Below are 18,618 nucleotides of genomic sequence, written 5' to 3' on the forward strand. Positions count from 1 at the left end.
ATGTGGAATTTGTGTACATGTCACTGTTAAGGTAAGCTAGAGGAAGAAAAAGAAATGGGGATGTCTTATAATTGGAAATATATTTGGTCTTTGTCACCAGCTTTTGTCACAGAGCTCCAAAAACTGTTGGCATTTCCTGAGTGATGGAAGGGTTTTTTTGGGTAGTCATAAGAAGCTCACTTTGATCACCTTTGAGTTTATGCTAATGAGGTGGCTTTGGGTGGGGCCCTTATATAGCCTCAGGATGGGGTTGCTGGTCACCAGAATGACTAAACTGATTATAGAGTATTGGAACTCCCAGCTCCTCCCTCCATTTCCCAGATTTGGGGAAAGGAGGTGAGGCTAGAGATTGGATTATAAAAACTTTTTTTTTTTTTAATTTTGTATTATTCTTGAAAGAGAGAGAGCGAGAACACATGAGCAGAGAGAGAGAAGGGGAAAGAGGACCTGAAGCGGGCTCTACATTGATCGCAGAAAGCCCTATGCAGGGCTGGAACTCACAAAACTGTGAGATCATGACCTGGGCCAAAGCTGGACGCTTAACTGATTGAGCCACCCAGGTGTGCTGGATGATAAAAACTCTTGAACAATACAGTTCAGAGAGCTTCTGGATTGGTGAACACATCCACTTGCACGGAGGGAAGCTCTTTGCCCTGCTTCCTAAACCTTGCTTTATGCATCTCTTCCATTTGGCTGTTCCGAGTTTTGTCCTTTGTAATAAATTGGTAAGCATATGTAAAGTGTTTTCCTGAGTTCTGTGAGCTATTCTAACAAATTATTGAAGTCAGAGAAGGAGGTGTGGGACTGATCCCTCTGGTCAGTCAGAGGTGCTAGTGGTCCAGGACTGGTGTGTGCTGGGGGGGCAAACTTGTGGAACTGAGCCCTTAACCTGTGGAGTCTGGGACAGCTATCTCATGATAGTGAATGTCCTCATTGAGTTGAATTGTGACCAAGTTGGTGCCAGAAAATTGGAGAATTGATTGGTGTCAAGAAAAACCCTCCAAGAGAGGAAGATTAGTTTGAAGGTTATTGCAGAACTCAATCAGTCAATTCATAAGTTAAAAACAAAAAACAGAAAGGTAGGCACAGGGGTTTTGTTTGAATGGTTTTGTACATCTTTCCATACTAAAACCTAGAAAATCTATCAACTTTATTAGTGGGTGAAAAGGAATGTGCAGTTTAAGGGAAATTTATGATACATTAGTTTAAATAGTCTAACAAAATCTTGCCAGTAATTAAGTTTAATTCCTACTTCTCATTTCCAGTGAGCCAAAATAGAAGAATACATTTACCAAATGATAAAAGTAGGGCTGCTTGATCAACACTAAATGATAGTTCCAGAGAAGAAGAGAACAGCTCTCATGTTGTAGCTGGACTCTTCACTCATTGATCTGCCAACTTTTTGAAGATGGGGCTGTAATTCCTAAGAAAAGGTAGGAACACGATCTGTATTAGTGATGATTTATTGGTGCTATAAGTAAAAGTAAACTGGAAAATAATGGCATAAACAGGGAAGCAATTCATTTTTCTCACATAACAAAAGATATAAGAGGTAGGTAGTTCAGGGACAATTTGGCCGTTCAGAGGTGCTCTTTAGGACCAAGGATCATTCTATCTTCCTGCTTTATCAACCTTGGCTTAGGGCTTCCGTCTTTGTGGTTACAAGATGATAATTATAATTACATAAATCACATCTATGTTCCAGGCAGAATGAGTGAAATAACAAAAACAAAGGGAGAGACGAAGCAAAAAGCCAATAGTCGGTCCTTTTAAAAGGCTTCCCATAAAGTTTGTACCAGTTGATTTCTGTTTATATCTCATTGGCCAGAACTGAGTCACATGATGGTATTGATTTGTGCTACCTCAGAATTCATACAGTAGTCCCTAGTTCAGTAGTCCCCAGTTCATGGTTTCTCTTTGGGTGGTCTCAGTTACCTGTGGTCAACCATGGTTGGGAAGCAGATGATTGTACTTCTGACATACTGTCGGAAGGTCAATAGTCTAACCCTATGTCACAAGGCTTACATCATTCACCTCACTTCATCTGAGCATGTAGACATCTTATCATCTCACATCATCACAAGAAGAAGGGAAATACAGTACAATAAGATACTGAAAGAGAAAGAGAGAGCACATTCATATAGCTTTTATTACAATACATTGTTTTTATTATTTTGTTTTGTTTTTAGAGAGAGAGAGAAAGTGTGTGAGTGGGGGAGAGGGGCAGAGGGAGAGAGACAGGGAAACTCAAGCAGGCTCCATGTTCAACGTGGAGCCCAATGCAGGGCTTGATCCCACAACTCTGGGATCATGACCTGAGAGGAAATCAAGAGTCGGATGCTCAAACAACTGAGGCACCCAATCACCCCTACCGTATATTGTTTTAATTGTTGTATTTTATTATTATTAGTTGTTAATTTCTTACTGTGTCTAATTTATAAATTAAACTTTACCATAGGTATATATATATAGGAAAAGCATAGTACAGATTTTCCTTGACTTATGATGAGGTAACATCCCAATAAATCCATTGTAAGTGGAAAATATCATAAGTTGACAATGCATGCAATACACCTAAGCTAGACAACATAGCTTAGTCTAGCCTACCTTCAATGTGCTCAGAACATTTCCATTAGCTTACAGTTGGGCAAATCATCTCACACAAACCTGTTTCCCCATAAAGAGCTGAATTTCTTGTGCAATGTTTTGAATACTGTACTGGAAGTGAAAAACAGAATGGTTGTATGAGTACAGAATGGTGAGCATATACTGGTTGTTCACCCTTGTGATTGCCTGGCTGACTGGGAGCTGCAGCTTGCTGCCACAGCCCAGCGTCACAACAGAGCATCATACCACGTATTGCTAGTCTCGGAAAAGATCAAAATTCAAAATTTGAAGTACAGGTTCTGTTGAATGTGTATTGCTTTTGCATTGCAAAGGTGAAAAATTGCAAGTTCAACCATTTTTAGTGGGGGAACAGCTGTATATATGAGGTTCGGAACTATCACAGTTTCAGGTATCCACTGGGGGTCTTGGGACATACCCTTCTGGGATAAGCAGGGACTACTGTGCATTGAAAACCTAATGCCGGGGCGCCTGGGTGGCTCAGCCGGTTGAGCGTCCAGCTTCGGCTCAGGTCATGATCTCATGGTTTGTGAGTTCCAGCCCTGTGTCAAGCTCTTTGCTGACAGCTCAGAGCCTGGAGCCTGTTTCAGATTCTGTGTCTCCCTCTCTCTCTGCTCCTCCCCTGCTCATGCTCTCTCTCTCTCTCTCTCTCAAAAATAAATAAACATTAAAAAAATTAAAAAAAAAAAAAGAAAAAAAAAGAAAACCGAATGCCAATGCAATGGTATCAGGAGGGGATGTGATTAGGTCATGGGGCAAAGCCCTCATAAACAGAATTAGCATCCTTATAAAAGAAGCTGAGAAACTCCCCATGCTTTTGCCATGGGTTACAGCTACAAGACATTTTCTATGAACCAGAAAAAAAAAACAGGCTGTCACCCAGACACTGAATCTGCTAGTGCCTTGATCTTGGGACTTGCCAGCCTCCAGAACTGTGAGAAGCAAATTCTTATTGTTTATAAGCCACCCAGTTTATGGGATTTGTTATAACTCCCTGAAGGGACTAAGACACATGATCATTCCTTGCTGAAGGTGGTCAGGAGTCATTCCTTAGCAGTTTAGCTGAGCATATTGTATGCTTAATAAAAGTCATAATTCTGAGTCACAGATTAAGGGAATGAATGCTGTGTTAACAACCAGCACTGATGCTTTCACTAGTTATAAATAATGACCGTCTACAAAACAAAAACATTAACTTCATAGCTATCAACCAAAAAACTCCAATTCCCTTTCCTCTTTTCTTCTCATTCTTCTTTTTTTAATCAAATCTCTTCCCTACATCTTATCTCGCTCTCTAGGCATTTTGTCCTCTCTTTTCTCCTTACTTCTCTTCCTTTGTTCTCCTCTTTTTTTTGTAACATATATTCTTAGTACAAACTTACACTTTTCTTTAGTTCCATTAGATAAAATACCTGTTTCGTTAATATGCTGTTGCACAATAAATCACTGTTCAAAGTTAGTGGCATAAATCAGGGGTCAACAAACTTTCTGTAAAGGCTATATAGTAAACATTTCAGCTTTATGGGCCATGTGGTCTCTGTCACTATAGTGCAAAGGCAGCCACAGGTGATATGTAAACATGTATGATTGTTTCTCAATAAAACTTTATTTACAAACAGGTGGTGGGCTAAATATAGCCCTTAAGGCTGTAGTTTGCCATCCCTTGACTTAAAACAACAATGATTTATCATTTTTCATGATTTTGTGAGTGGATTGACTCAGCAGGGCAGTTTTTCTATTCCATGTGGTATAACTGAAGTTACTATTTGGCTGTATTTAACTGATAGTTCAACTGGAGATGAAACATTCAAAATGGCTTCTCATCCTCCAGGTCCTCTTTCCACATGGCTTCTCGTTATTCGGTCTGAGCTCTTTACAGAAGGGAATATGGCTTTCAAGGGGAATAGACAGAGAGATCAAACTTGAGATTGCAAGTGCTTATCAAGCCTCTGATTGCATCACTTTGCTAAAATCTCACCTGCCAACACAAGTCACATGGCCAATCCCAGAGACAAAATGGGACAGGGCTATATAGGGGTGTGAATAACCAGAAGTATGGATCACTGGGGTGCCCCAATATGAGAAAATACCACAGTCTGCCTTCTAGCCCTCAATGATGCTCTCTCCTACATTCAAAATATACTCAGCTCCTTCCCAGACTCATACAATACTGTCCCACTTCAGCATCAGGTTGGTGTCCAGCATTTTGTCATATAAATTAGTTTCATGTGTAGATATGGTCCCTAGGGTATGGATCTTCTGGTTAAGAGACCTATGAACTAAAACAAGTTATCTGCCCCACACATCCAACATTCAATGGTGAAAACAGGAAAGGATAACTTCAATAGATATTCCCTTTCCAAAAACGGCAGCAGGGGGAGGAGGCAGAAGGCCTATAGTTATTGCTCCATAGCAATTTTGTAATCCATTGGGGCTTATGTTCTTAGAGGAAGTGAATGTTTTGATCCCCAGAACTCATTCCTTAATCCAGAGCTCTCCTCCACTTTTTGATCTTTTGGAATCTCTTTTTTTTTTTTTTTTTTTTCAGAATGTGAGAGAGGAGAGAGAATGAGTGTGCAAGGGCGGGGAGAGGGGCAGAGGGAGAGAGAAAGAATCCCAAGCAACCTTCACACTCGGCACAGAGCCAAACGCAGGGCTTTATCCCATGACCATGGGATCATGACCAGAGCTGAAATTAAGAGCCAGACACTCAACTGACTGAGCCACCCAGGTGCCCCATCTTCTGGATTCTTGGTTTCACTTTCTGAGATGGTCTTCCTTTCTATAAATAATGGCTATGCCTACAGCTGAGTAGTACTCTCAGATGGCTTCCTGCCAATAGTAAGTTGTTTGGCTCTTTTCATTTTGACCTATTCCTTTGAGTCCAAGCTGATACAACTCTTTAAAACATGTTGTGGACTTTTAGATATCAAGTTTAAAATCCATTCTGTTAGGCAAAAGCCCACACCCACAAATCCCATGTCATAGGTCTCTCCCTGATTTGAGCTCAGAATAAGTGTGTTGTGGTAAAATACCCTTAATATTCTCAGAAGTGATTTTGTTTAGGCGAGGGGACCTGCGAAGCATTGCCTTAAATCTGTCAGAGATCTAAACAAGTGATCCAGCTGCTGCAACCTTGATTCTCTATTTGCCTTCAGGCCTCCAGGATGACAGCATCTTGGAGTTGATCTTTTTCCCTGAGGAAAATTCTTACTTTAAGATGTTTTAAAGATGAAAACTTGAAACAGTGAAAATGAGAAACAGTTATAGGCCTAACCCAAAAAGTCTGAGTTGGAAATATTTCTTCTCTGTTCTGCTTAAAAACTGAATAGTACTTTCTTTAGCTTCTATTTCTCTTACTATATCTTACCGTAAATGGCTTAAAGCACCGATTGGCACGTTCAATATTCTGCCTACAGTTAGCTACATTCTTAATTTTCAACTTTTTTAAGTATCTAATTTTTCTAGCTTCTAAGTTACCACAGGTGACAATTCCTTCATTCCTTTACTAATATATAACATAGGTCCTTTTTTCTCCAGCCTTTCACAGAAAGTTTAGTTCTCCTAGGCTCCATTCACAGTCTTCTCACTTTTGCATCTTCCCTGCAGTCCCAAATTCTGTATTAATCATATATATTTTTTTAATTTTCTGTATTTCATGATGCCTTGAAGGATCTTGGGGCCTTGCTGACCCAGGAGAGACTGTCCCTCCCCATGCTAGCTAATCCCTAGAGATAGCAAAAGACCACCTTGCTAGTGTAACTTGCATATGCAAAGTAACTAATCCAGAGCCCATACCACCAACTACCTTCTTTGCCAAACTGTCACACATTGCCCTGCCTTAATCACCCCAGGGCAAGGTATCACACACTCAAGGCAGTCTCTACGCTCCAGAGCCTGCCGAAATTATTCAAATGAACCAATCCTAAACCTGCTTACCCTGATTACCTACCTTGCCCATTCCTTCCCATGAAAACCACAATAAAGGCCATGCTATACCTTTACTTCTGTTTCTTGACAGAACTTGGTGCTTCCCCACGTGGCCCTGCATAGGGTAGCAAGCCTCTTCCTCTTGAGAACTGTAAGAGAACAAGCTGCCTTTTATGTTTTTATTTTTTTTATTTGAGAGAGAGAGAGAGAGAGAGAGCATGCACAAATGGGGGAGAGGGGCAGAGGAAGAGAGAGAGAATCTTAAGCAGGCTCCACACTCAGGGTGGAGCCCAACATGGGGCTTGATCCCACAATTCTGGGATCATGACTAGAGCCAAAATCAAGAGTCACTCAACCAACTGAGCTGCCCAGGTGCCCCCAAACTGCCTTTTCAATGGCAAGCATCTCCTGATCTACTGGCCTCACCATAACTTAATAAAAACAAACTTCTAGGTATATTGCAAAGAAATCCAATATCATATACTTTAGTTTTTTTTAATTTTAAAAATGTTTATTTTTGAGAGAGAGAAAGAGACAAAGTGTGAGCGGGGGGGGGGGGGGGGGGGGAGGGGAGTGTGGCACAGAATCCAAAGAAGTCTCACGGCTCTGAGCTGTGAGCACAGAGCCCAACATGGGGCTCAAACCCACAAACCCTGAGATCATGACCTGAGCTGAAGTCGGATGTTTAACCGACTGAGCCATCTAGGTGCCCCTTAGTTTTTTGTTTTTTGTTTGTTTATTTGTTTGTTTTTTATAATAGCACCCTACTTTTAGGTACCAATTTCTATGTCAATTATTTGTTGGTACATAATAGTCACTTCCAAACCCAGTGGCTTAAAATGTTCATTATTTTTTATTTCTCACAATTCTGTGAGTTTGCTGGCTCACCTGAGCATTTTCCTGCTCCATGTGGTGGAGATGAGGTCACTCAAGTGGTTGTATTCAGCTGGGAGCTCACCTAGGTGTGGAATGTCCAAGACTATCCTCCAGGGCCTGTCTCTACTTGTCTTCTCATCACTCAGTAGTCAAAACTGAACTTCTCTGTAACATGGCAGCTGGTTCCTGAAAGTGAACATTCCAAAATATAATCCCCAGTGTGCAAATATTTATCAAGTCTCTGTTTGAGTCATGCTTGCTACTGTCTCAGTGGTCAAACCATCAGCTAGCTCATACTCTATGTGGGAGAGGACTAACCACGGGATGAATACTAAGAGGTATGGGTCCTCTGGGGCCATCAAGGTAATAGTATACCATACCAGTGTGATAATGCCATTCCAAGTTTCTTTTTGCTTTGGGGAATAGCCCATGGAGTGTAGCAGAAAATAGCCCATGGAGGTATGCATGCTGTGATGTGGTGAAGACAAAAGGTCTGCAAGACATGGATGTAGACAAGACCATCTTGAAAGATTTGATTTTTCACTACTCAATTAGCCATGCTGGCATTCTAAAGACACAAATTTTCATTTTCCTAGAACACATCCTAATCTAGGATTAAATGGCATTACACTGCAAGTAAGCTTGTATTTCATTGATATCCCCATCACTAGTAAAGAGGCCTACTCTGGCTAACTATTTGGGACTATGACATTTTACAATAAAATTTTGTTTTCTTTGCTGTCATTGTTCCTGTTCCTTTTTCCTACAAAGATTCCTTTGGTTACATTGACATTCTGAGAAGAGACAGTTTTCAGCAATTATCCACATGGAAACATGTGCTACTTACGGCAGTCTGCTCTTGCTTATTTCCTATCTTGCTAATTTTGTGAAATTGGTTATTTGTGAATAGTTACTTGATTACAGAAATAACTTACTTAAGCTTAGAATTGTTGTAGACACTTAGACGATTAAGGTCATCTACATGAAATCTGAGTCATTGAGATAAAAAGGGGATATCCAGGCTACCATCTGACTACCAAATATTTATATGTCTGGGAATATCTCTGGGCTTTTGAGTCACATAAAGAAAGTCAAACTGACAGCTGCCTTATTGAGAGGTTAAAAAGTAGGAGGAACTCCATCCATCAGATTACTCATTCCAGATATCATCCTGAGTCAGGCCTCTTCCAAATATAATTACTACTACCGTCTGTACATTAATCTCTGCTTACACCTTCTATTTTAGATAAATTGTTGCTTCTGGGTCATGGATTCATTTAGATACACTCTTATTTCAGTCCTCTGCGGGTTTCAAAGTAGGATCCATGTTTAACACTCATGAAAAAACTTGAAGTGCCATTTTAAAATACAGATTCCTGAGCCTTGCCTCAGACCTACTACATCAGAGTTGCTCAGGTTTGAACTCAGGAATCTGGATTCTTTTTGACAAGTGTCTGTGTTTGTTTCATGTACTCTGAAGTTCAAGGATCACTGTATAAAGGGAAAGACAAAAATAGGGTGTAAGATCCAACCTGAGTTAAATAGTATTCGTGTTTGGCTGCTGAGAGGAAGGGCAAGATCTCTTCTGGCAAAATTCGGAACTAAGGTTTGTCCTTGGAGACCTTTTTATCTCCCTTTCATCTTTGCTCCCTCATATTCTTCAATAATTCAACACCAATTGTCATTAGTCCAGCTAACACCATGAGGTAGGCACTGGGCCTCGAGCCTCACAAAATTCTATGGTATAAGGCATAGTATCATCCCCCCCATTTTGCAAGTGAGGATATTGAGGTTCATTGAAGTTATGGAATTTGTCTAGAACAGGAGCTAAGTAAGGTAGAGCTAGGATTTGAGTGCACATCTGTTCTACAGTCACTTGCCTGAGAAACTCATTCACATCATAGTGTTGGGGGTATTAGGTTTCAGATGCATGAAAGTCCCTGCATCTAGCTGAGGCCATGTCTATTTTTTTTTTAATTGAAATGTAACTAACAATGTTATATTAGTTTCGTGTGTACAACATATTGATTCAACTATTCCACACACTACTCAGCACACACCAGGCTAAGTGTAGTTACCATCTATCACCAAAGAATCATTATAATATTTTTAACTACATTCCCTATGCTATAGTTTTCATCTCTCTGCTTATTTACAGAAACTTCAATGCCAGCACCCTTGAGAAGCACTTTTCTCTTTCCTTTTTAATCAACTCCAATTTTCTTTTCGGGGAGTATTTCTTCCAATATTTTGAACTAAAGACCGAAAGGCTGATGGCTGGTGTCCTCTCCACCTCCGCCTTCTCTGGAATGTTTATCAGGCAAGATGCCGCCTCTTAGTACACACCTCACTAAATATCTCCTGGAAAAAAATGAGTAGAGGCTGACTTACTGAGAGCCCTTTCTTCCTCATAAATGACTCCATTGGAGCATATGCTTCATGTCCATGTTTTGGTTCCTGTTTGAGCTCCAGCACCTAGAAGAGTGGTTGGTGCACCAGTACTCACTAAATGTTGACTGAATAAATGAATGAACACACTGATTTTTTTTCTCAGTTTTACTGAGAAACAACTGACACACATCACTGTGTAAGTTTAAGGCACACAGCATGACGGTCTGATTTACATATGTTGTAAAATGATTGTTTAACTAACATCCATCTTCTCATATGGATACAATAAAAAAAGAAAAGAAAAAGGAAAACGATGCTCTCCTTGTGATGAGAACTCTTAAGATTTATTATATTATTAACTTTCCTATATATCATACATCAGTGTTAGCTACAGTCATCATGTTGTACCTTACATCCCCAGTACTTATTTATAACTGGAAGTCTGTACTTTCCAACCACCTTTCTCCAATTCTCCCCCACCCCACCCCAGCCTCTGGTTACTAAAAATCAGAACTCTTTTTCTACGAGTTTTGAAATTTTTTATCAAAGATTCTACATATAAGATCACAGAGTAATTGTCTTTCTTTGACTATTTCATTTAGCACAATGTCTTTATGATACATCCTTGTTGTCACAAATGGTAGGCTTTCCTTGTTTTCTTATGGCTGAATAATATCCCATTGTGCATATATACCACGACTTCTTTATTCATTCCTCCATGAAGGGACATGCAGGTTGTCCTCATGTCTTGGCTATTGGAAATAATGCTGCTATGAGCATGGGATTACACACATCTTTTCAAGTTAGTGTTTTCATTTCTTTTGGATATAGTTTGAGAAGTGGAATTTCTGGATTATATGGTAGTTCTATCTTTAATTTTTTGAAGATCCTCCATACTATTTTCCATAATGGTTCCAGTTTACAATTTCACCAACAAAGCACACGGGTTCCATTTTCTCCACATTCATGCCAGCATTTTTTATCTCTTGTCTTTAATGATGGCCATTCTAAGAGGCGTGAGGTGATATCTTATTGCGGTTTTAATTTGCATTCCCCTAATGGTTAGTAATTTTGAGAGGTTTTTTTTTTGTTTGTTTGTTTGTTTTTGTTTTTTTTTTAATGTTTATTTATTTTTGAGAGAGAGAGAAAGAGACAGAGTGTGAGCCGGGCAGGGGCAGAGAGAGAGGGAGACACAAAATCTGAATCAGGCTACGGGCTCTGCGGTCTCAGCACAGAGTACGCTGGAACTCATGCCTCACAAGATCATGACCTGATCTGAAGTCGGGCACTTAACCAACTGAGCCACCCAGGCACCCCGAGCATTTTTTCATGTACCTGTTTGTCTTTCGTATGTGTTTTTTGGAGAAGTATCTGTTCAGGTCCTTTGCCCATTTTGTAATAGGGTTATTTCGTTTTTTGTTTTGTTTTGCTATTGAGTTGCATGAGTTCTTTATATATTTTGATATTAACTAACCCCTCATCAGATATATGCTTTGGAAAAATTTTTTCCCCCATTCTGTTGATTGTCTTTTAAAACTGCATTTTAGGAATGCCTGAGTGGCTCAGTCGGTTAGGCTCCTGACTCTTGGTTTCGGCTCATGTCATGATATCACAGTTCATGAGATAGAGCCCCACATGGGGCTCTGTGCTGTCAGCACAGAGCCTGCTTGGGATACTTTCTCTCTCTCTCTCTCTCTCTCTCTCTCTCTCTCTCTCTTTCTCTCTCTGCCCTTCCCCTGCTCGTGCTCTCTCTCAAAATAAATAAACTTAAAAAAATAAAAAAATAAAAAATGTTATGGCTCTCATCAGAAACTAAGAAGGTGGGAAAGCTAAGATCTGGGTTACAGTTCCCAGGACAGGAAAGTTGCTCTGCTAGATACATCAATCCCATGTCCTGTGCACTGATCAGCTGCAGCTGTGTCCCAACAAGTGACCCAGGAATGGGAATTTTAAGTGCTTCACCACAAATATTTGGCTAAATGCCAATAGGGTTCTATAGATATTAAAGCCAAGCTATACTTTTCTCATAAGCCTATGTATTCATTCTTTCCCTCATTAAACAAATATTTATTGAGCAACTTCTATGTATAGGCATAACTCTAGGCACTGAGCATACAGTAGTTGACAGAATTATCAAAAGTTCTAGTCATTATAGAGTTTCTTATATTTTGTTTGGGGTTGATGGGGGGGTGGGTGCGGGGAGGAGTTGGTAAAAAGGAAATAAAGACCATGACAAGGTCTGCTAAAGAGAAGAGAACACTCAGACCAACATCAAATGTACATTCATTGGAGGAGGTCACACATGAGAAAGTTGCACTGTGTGTGGCCTTCCCACACAGGGCTATCACTTGTCAAAAGGGCTGCATTTGGGACACACTTGGACTGGGGAAAACAATGATGCCAGGACGGATCAACCCCACCATTCCCCTCTTCCTCTGGATCATGCATTTCTATACTGAATATGAGAATAGAAAGGATGTTTCTTGTTCACTATGAAGCTTGTAGTACAGGTTCTGCTGTTTTGGATTCCATAGATACCATGAACATTGTGCATCACGGCTGACAGGGACTAGGCAGCAGGTGCAGAAAGAGAGGATGAAGCTGCCTGCTCTGTGTGGTGGGCAGAATGAAGTGGCATTGTCAGGAAAAACCACATACTTTACCTCACTCACTCTCCTGGCACAGCCATCTGGCCTGGACTGCAGCGATGTGGGGAGATCCCTGTTCCTTATAGCTTAGGAGGATTCTCCTTTTGGAGACCCCAGATGTGCTTATTTGGGCAATCTCAAACAGGATCTGTCTGGTATCTGTCCCCTCCTCCAATACCTGTGCCCATGATGCTGGTCCAAGTGTGTTTTTGTGTCATCTCATTTTGTGCCAAGAATGAGATACATAATTCCTAAAATATCATTTGCCCTTCTCCTGAAAACATCTGGATCCACTCCTTTATTTATTTATTTATTTATTTATTATTTTTTAAAGTAATCTCTATACCCAAGTGGGGCTCAAACTCACAGCCTAGAGATGAAGAGTCACATACTCTACCAACTGAGCCAGTCAGGTGCCCTTAGATCTATTCCTTCTTGAAGGACTGATACATTTTTATTAATGCTTTACTCTTTGTTTCCTCTTAAAGTGTGAACAATCAAGGGAGAGTTAAATCAGTAAGTCCCTAACACATGCATGTGAATTAATTACTCAGGCACTCGACAGGAGAACTGAGAATAAGGAAACTCTCAAGTCAGGTAAAAAGTGCATATGGGTGCAGAGAGGTGGGGGATACATGCACACAGCCTGAAATTGCCAAAGCCAAACTCCTCCTTCACTAGTCTTGCTTGGGACACCCCCAAGGTGTGGCAGTTCACCAGTAAGTTGTAGGGATAAGTGCCCAAGCTCTGGAGTTAGCAAAATGGGTTCTAACTCTGACATCATTTCTGCATATCTGAGTTATTGATTCTCTCTGAACCTTAATTTTCTTAGCTGTGAAAAAGAAGAGTGGGGGATAACGACACTTATTTTTTAGCAGTGTCATGAGGATCACATAAGATGATATACACTGGGTGACTGGCAGTGCCTGACACATAACAAATCCAAGGGCAGTGAGCTTTAGGCTGTATTTGGAGGATTCCCGGCTTATAGGAGGCAAGTTAGAAGACCCCAGGTCACTTCCATCACCACAGTTGCCTTATTCACCTGGAAGGGATTAGGAAGGTGGGGTAGGGGCAAGGCAGGGTCACATAGGTGATGCACTTTGCTGTTCATGCTAGCCTGGCCAAAATCTGCACAGAGATTTCTATTCCAAACTGAATGGCACTGAGGCATTTATCTCATGGCACAGTGACTTTCACCTCTCGCTGCTGCTTCTCCTGCCTGTACACAATCCTGCATGACTGCTAGTTCCTGTTGGGACCTGGAACAGGAGGTGTTATAGGTGAGGATGGAAGAGCACGGTGTGGAGAAGCTTCCGTGGTGCCAGCCAAGCTCCATCAGAGCTGGAAACGCTACCACTCCAACAACAAATATAAAGCCCCTCCCTCACAGTTGACCTTTAGTGTATTCTCCCCTTCCTGCTTCTGCACAATACATCCGCACATGCACATTTTCCCTGCGGATCTATTTGCAAATTTCATCTCACCTTTTGCTCTCAGCTTCATTCAGTCTTTTGCCAAGTAGTGGAGAGCTAATGCGGCATTCAGATTCACCTTTATAAAATAGAAGCCAAAATCTCCGGAATTACCAGCCATCTTCCTAGCTTCTTCTTGCTTTGGCCTCAAACTGTGTCCCTGGGTGGTCTTGTTTATAGACTTGGGGGCTTCCATTAAATCCGTGGCTATGGAGAGAGCATGGGGCAGCCCCGTGGGGCTGCAGAGCAGGAATAGAGCAGTTGAAGCAATAATTCCTCAGGTCGTTACCACTGCAGCTAATAGATTAATCAGTGCCTTCCTTACAAGCCTTGAATATTAGTTTGAAATTAGCTTGGTTAAATACACAGGGCTGGAGTGTGCATGCCAGTGCATACATGAGGCAAAGGGATTTAGTGAGTCTCCTGAGAAATGCTCTTTTCCCTAAGACATACCTTCTCCCTGTGCTCCTGGCTGCCCCAGCAAACCTGGCTTCAAACCTGCCCCAAACCTGGGCTTCATTAGGGAGAGTGAGCAGGATTTGCTCTTGCCAGCTGGAGGCAGTGGTCATGTATCCATTTTGGCTTCTCCCATAATAACTGAGAGCTGGTAAGAAGCGATTATGTGGGGGCTCTTGAATCAGGTTGCCTGAGCCTGAAATCTCTCTGGGGCACTTGCTCTTCTGCAATTAATCACTGTAAACTTCAGTTTCTTTCTCTGTGAAATGTTAATAATAGTATCTACTTCAGAGGGTTGTAGAAGGGTTAACTGAGGTAATGAACATAAAGTGGCAGCACAATGCCTGGCACATACTAAGTACTTAATAAATGTCAGATGCTATTAATAATCCTCTACATTTTTATAGCACTTAATTATTTTTAAACTTTTCACATAGTTTCACATGATTCTTCTAACCAACCCACCAGGTATAAAATGCAAAGCATGTACTATTATCCTCATTTTTACAGTTATAAAATTAGTTTGTAAATGATTAAGTGTCATAAATTGTAATTAATGAGAACTTACTCTGGCGTCTTGTCCCCTTTCCAATATCCCTCAGCTGCTTTAAGAAACCAGACTAAGAAAAATCCTCTGTTCACATCAGAAAAAGCAGGAGACTTGAATTATAACATGTGCTTCTCATCAAATAACAACTTCTCTGGGTTTGGTTTTTGCATTTGTGGTCTTAGAGGGCTCCTTCCAGGGTTGATAATCTGTGGTCTTTGTCCCTCCCTTAAAAATGGAGCTGGTTCCAGAGAGTAAATAATAGGCAGTAAGGAGAGATGACCCACTGCTCACTGGTCCCCACTCTCTACTACTCCCGTGACCTTTAGTGTATGTTGCCTGCATTGTAGCTACTTTTGTGAATATGCTATCTTCCAAGTAAAGATGAACTCCAGGAGCATAGAAGAGCCATTTTCCTTTTCTTAAGTTTATTTATTATTTTGAGAGAGACAGAGAGAGAGTGTGAGTGGGGGAGGGGCAGAGAGAGAGGGAGAGAGAGAGAGAGAGACAGAGAGAGAGAGAAGGAGAATCCCAAGCTGGCTCCGCGCTGACAATGCATAAGCTGATGTGGGGCTCACTCCCACGAACTGTGAGCTCATGACCTGAGCTGAAACCAAGAGTTGGACACTTAACTGACTGAGCCATTCAGGTGCCCCGCACAGAGGAATCATTTGTTTGAATTGTGTTTCCCCTAAAGCAGCTAGCACAATGCTTCCCACACAGTATTCAATACCTACTTGTGGACTCACAATTTTTATAATTTGGGGTTCTCTGGTTCAGGACTAATTAATGCCTGTGTCAAGGTCAGCCTCATTATTCTATCAAGTATTTTGATATTCTTATTAGTCTAGACATTCAAATATTAAAAAAAAAATCTGCAGTTTTCAATGGTTTTACCAAGAGGGTAGGAGGGGAACACATTTCTGTCAACTTACATACTGATATTGTTTAAAAAAAGGTCAGGGGCATGTGGGTGGCTCAGTCGGTTAAGCATTGGACTTTGGCTCAGGTCATGATCTCACAGTTTGTGGGTTCGATCTCTGCTTCTGGGTCTGTGCTGACAGCTCACAGCCTGGAGCCTGTCTCTTCAGATTCCGTCTCTCTTTCTCTCTCTGGCCCTCCCCACTCATGCTCTGTCTCTGTCTCTCTCAAAAATAAATATTAAAAAAAAATGGTCATTCACTTCAAAGTTTCCAGGGACACCCATCATAATCATTAGTTATCAAGAAGAACTAAAAAGAAAGTCTCCCTGCATATACCGGCATTGGTCTTTCAAGATCTTAGTTAAAAGCGAGTGTGACTCAGGGTGCCTGGGTGGGTTGAGTGACCTACTCTTGATTTCAACTCAGGTGATGATTTCACGGTTCATGAGTTCGAGCCCTAAATATCGCTCTGTGCTGACAGCACAGAGTCTGCTTGGGATTCTCTCCCTTTCTCTCTGCCTTTCCCCTGTGCTCTCTCTCTCTCTCTCTCTCAAAATAAATATATAAAAAGTTATAAATAAATAGAAGTCAGTGTGACTCTGAGAGCAAGACATGCACTAGACATCATGGCCTTTCTCCTGTTTTGTAGATTTGGATTCCAAAGCAAATAATTTTGCAGCTTTCATACAAAGCAGGTAATGTTCTCTTCATTAATGGTGGTATTTTTGTATGGCTCCATGGACCATGATCATGAATAATTGAGGGCCTAGACCATAATGCATGCTATAGCCAACAGTGCCTTTCCTTTAAAATTAAACTTTATCATGAGATCAGAATTGAACAGTGAACTAACCAGAAGGTAATAAATTTTAAAAAATGACCAGAATATACAAAATAATGACCAGAAAATGACCAGAAATACAAAACTAACCAGAAGATAGTATAAACAATGATAGGCTACTTGGAGGAATACAAACACGTATAAGTTAAAGATAAATAACTACATGATATAATAAGATATTAATGCATAATCCTTAACTGTTATTAATGCATACATAATTTAATTCTAGTTCTAGCTTGGAAAGACTGTAAAACAATTAAACCAAAACATTTTCTTAGAGATAAACACATTCCAGGATTCACATTCTGCTTTTCAGTGTATTGGTTCAACATCAAATGCCCTCACAAAGAACTTTACTCCAGGCTGCTTAGCAATTATACCATCTAATATTTAGTTCTTCTGCTTATTCAAAAATTTTGTTAAATTTCAAAATGACTATTTTTCTTTTTTAAATTCTAACAGCAGTAATAAGAACATCCATACCAAGATTTCAAGGTCCTAAGTAAAATCCTTTTCCAAAAAGATATTTTTTTTTCATCTAACAACTTTTCTTTACATAAGAACCTCTTTTGAAACTTAGGGCTGAACACCAAATTACATGTTAATTTATCTTACTTATTACTTTTTTTTATTATAAATTTCCAGCTTGGCCTCTATGAAAGCCCAATGACACAAATCTTCAAAATGTTTTTAGCCTGAACCATTTGAAAGTATATTATAGAAATCATGTCTCATTACCCCTAAATAGTTCAATTTTTCTTGGGGTTAAGCATCTGACTTGGGCTCAGGTCACGATCTCATGGTTAATGAGTTTGAGCCCTGCATTGGGCTCTATGCTGACAGCTCAGAGCCTGGAACCTGCTTCAGATTCTGTGTCTCCCTCTCTCTCTGCCCCTCCCCCACTCATGCTGTCTCTTTCTCTCTCTGTCTCAAAAAAAAAGTAGTTCATTTTTTCTTAAGAACAAGAGCATGCTGTCTCATAAATACAGTAAAATTTTCAATTGAAGATATTTAATATTCTCACTGTATTATTACTAATAAAAGGTTTATTATCAAATTTTACCAATTATCCAAATAACAAGTGTTGGTGAGGATGTAGAGAAAAAGGAACCCTCTTGCACTGTAGGTGGGGATACAAACCGGTGCAGCCACTGTGGACAATGGTATGGAGGTCCCTAAAAAAATTAAAAATAGAACTAGACTAAGAACTAGACCGTGACTTAGTAATTGCACTACTGGGTATTTACCTCAAAATACAAAAACACTAATTCAAAGGGATACACACACTCCTAGGTTTATAGCAACATTATTTATAATAACCAAATATGGAAGCAGCCCAAGTGTCCACCAATAGAGGAATGGATAAAGAAAATGTGGTGCAGGAGGCGCAGGAAGATGGCGGCGTAGGAGGACGCTGGGCTCACCGCGCGTCCTGCTGATCACTTAGATTCCACCTACACCTGCCTAAATAACCCAGAAAACCGCCAGAGGATTAGCAGAACGGAGTCACCGGACCCAAGTGCAGACGAGAGGCCCACGGAAGAGGGTAGGAAGGGCGGCGAGGCGGTGCGCGCTCCACGGACTGGCGGGAGGGAGCCGGGGCGGAGGGGCGGCTCGCCAGCCAAGCAGAGCCCTCGAGTCCGGCTTGCAAAAGCGGAGGGGCCTGACGGACTGTGTTCCAACAGCAAGCGCGACTTAGCGTCTGGGAGGTCATAAGTTAACAGCTCTGCTTGGAAAGCGGGAAGGCTGGAGGACAAAGGGAGGGTGAGCTGCGGAGCCCCCGGACGACAGAGCTCAGTTTGGCGGGGAACAAAGGCGCTCGCCAGCGCCATCTCCCCCGCCCATCCCCCAGCCAAAATCCCAAAGGGAACCGGTTCCGGCCAGGGAAATTGCTCGCTCCGCGCAA

At 41.1% G+C, this 18,618-nt stretch overlaps 1 long non-coding RNA gene across 1 annotated transcript in view; it reads right to left on the minus strand.

Annotated features, from left to right (window-relative positions):
- Positions 1 to 6,562: 6,562 nt before the first annotated feature.
- The window catches only part of LOC115523757, a 57,940-nt gene continuing 45,884 nt past the window's right edge, over positions 6,563 to 18,618 (minus strand). The window contains exons 2-3 of the long non-coding RNA XR_003971835.1: positions 7,444 to 7,617; positions 6,563 to 6,704 (exon numbers count right to left, since the gene is read on the minus strand). This is a non-coding gene — a long non-coding RNA (uncharacterized LOC115523757). The remainder of the gene's footprint in view (positions 6,705 to 7,443; positions 7,618 to 18,618) is intronic.

Source organism: Lynx canadensis, chromosome C2, assembly GCF_007474595.2.
Source record: "Lynx canadensis isolate LIC74 chromosome C2, mLynCan4.pri.v2, whole genome shotgun sequence".
NCBI lineage: Eukaryota > Metazoa > Chordata > Mammalia > Carnivora > Felidae > Lynx > Lynx canadensis.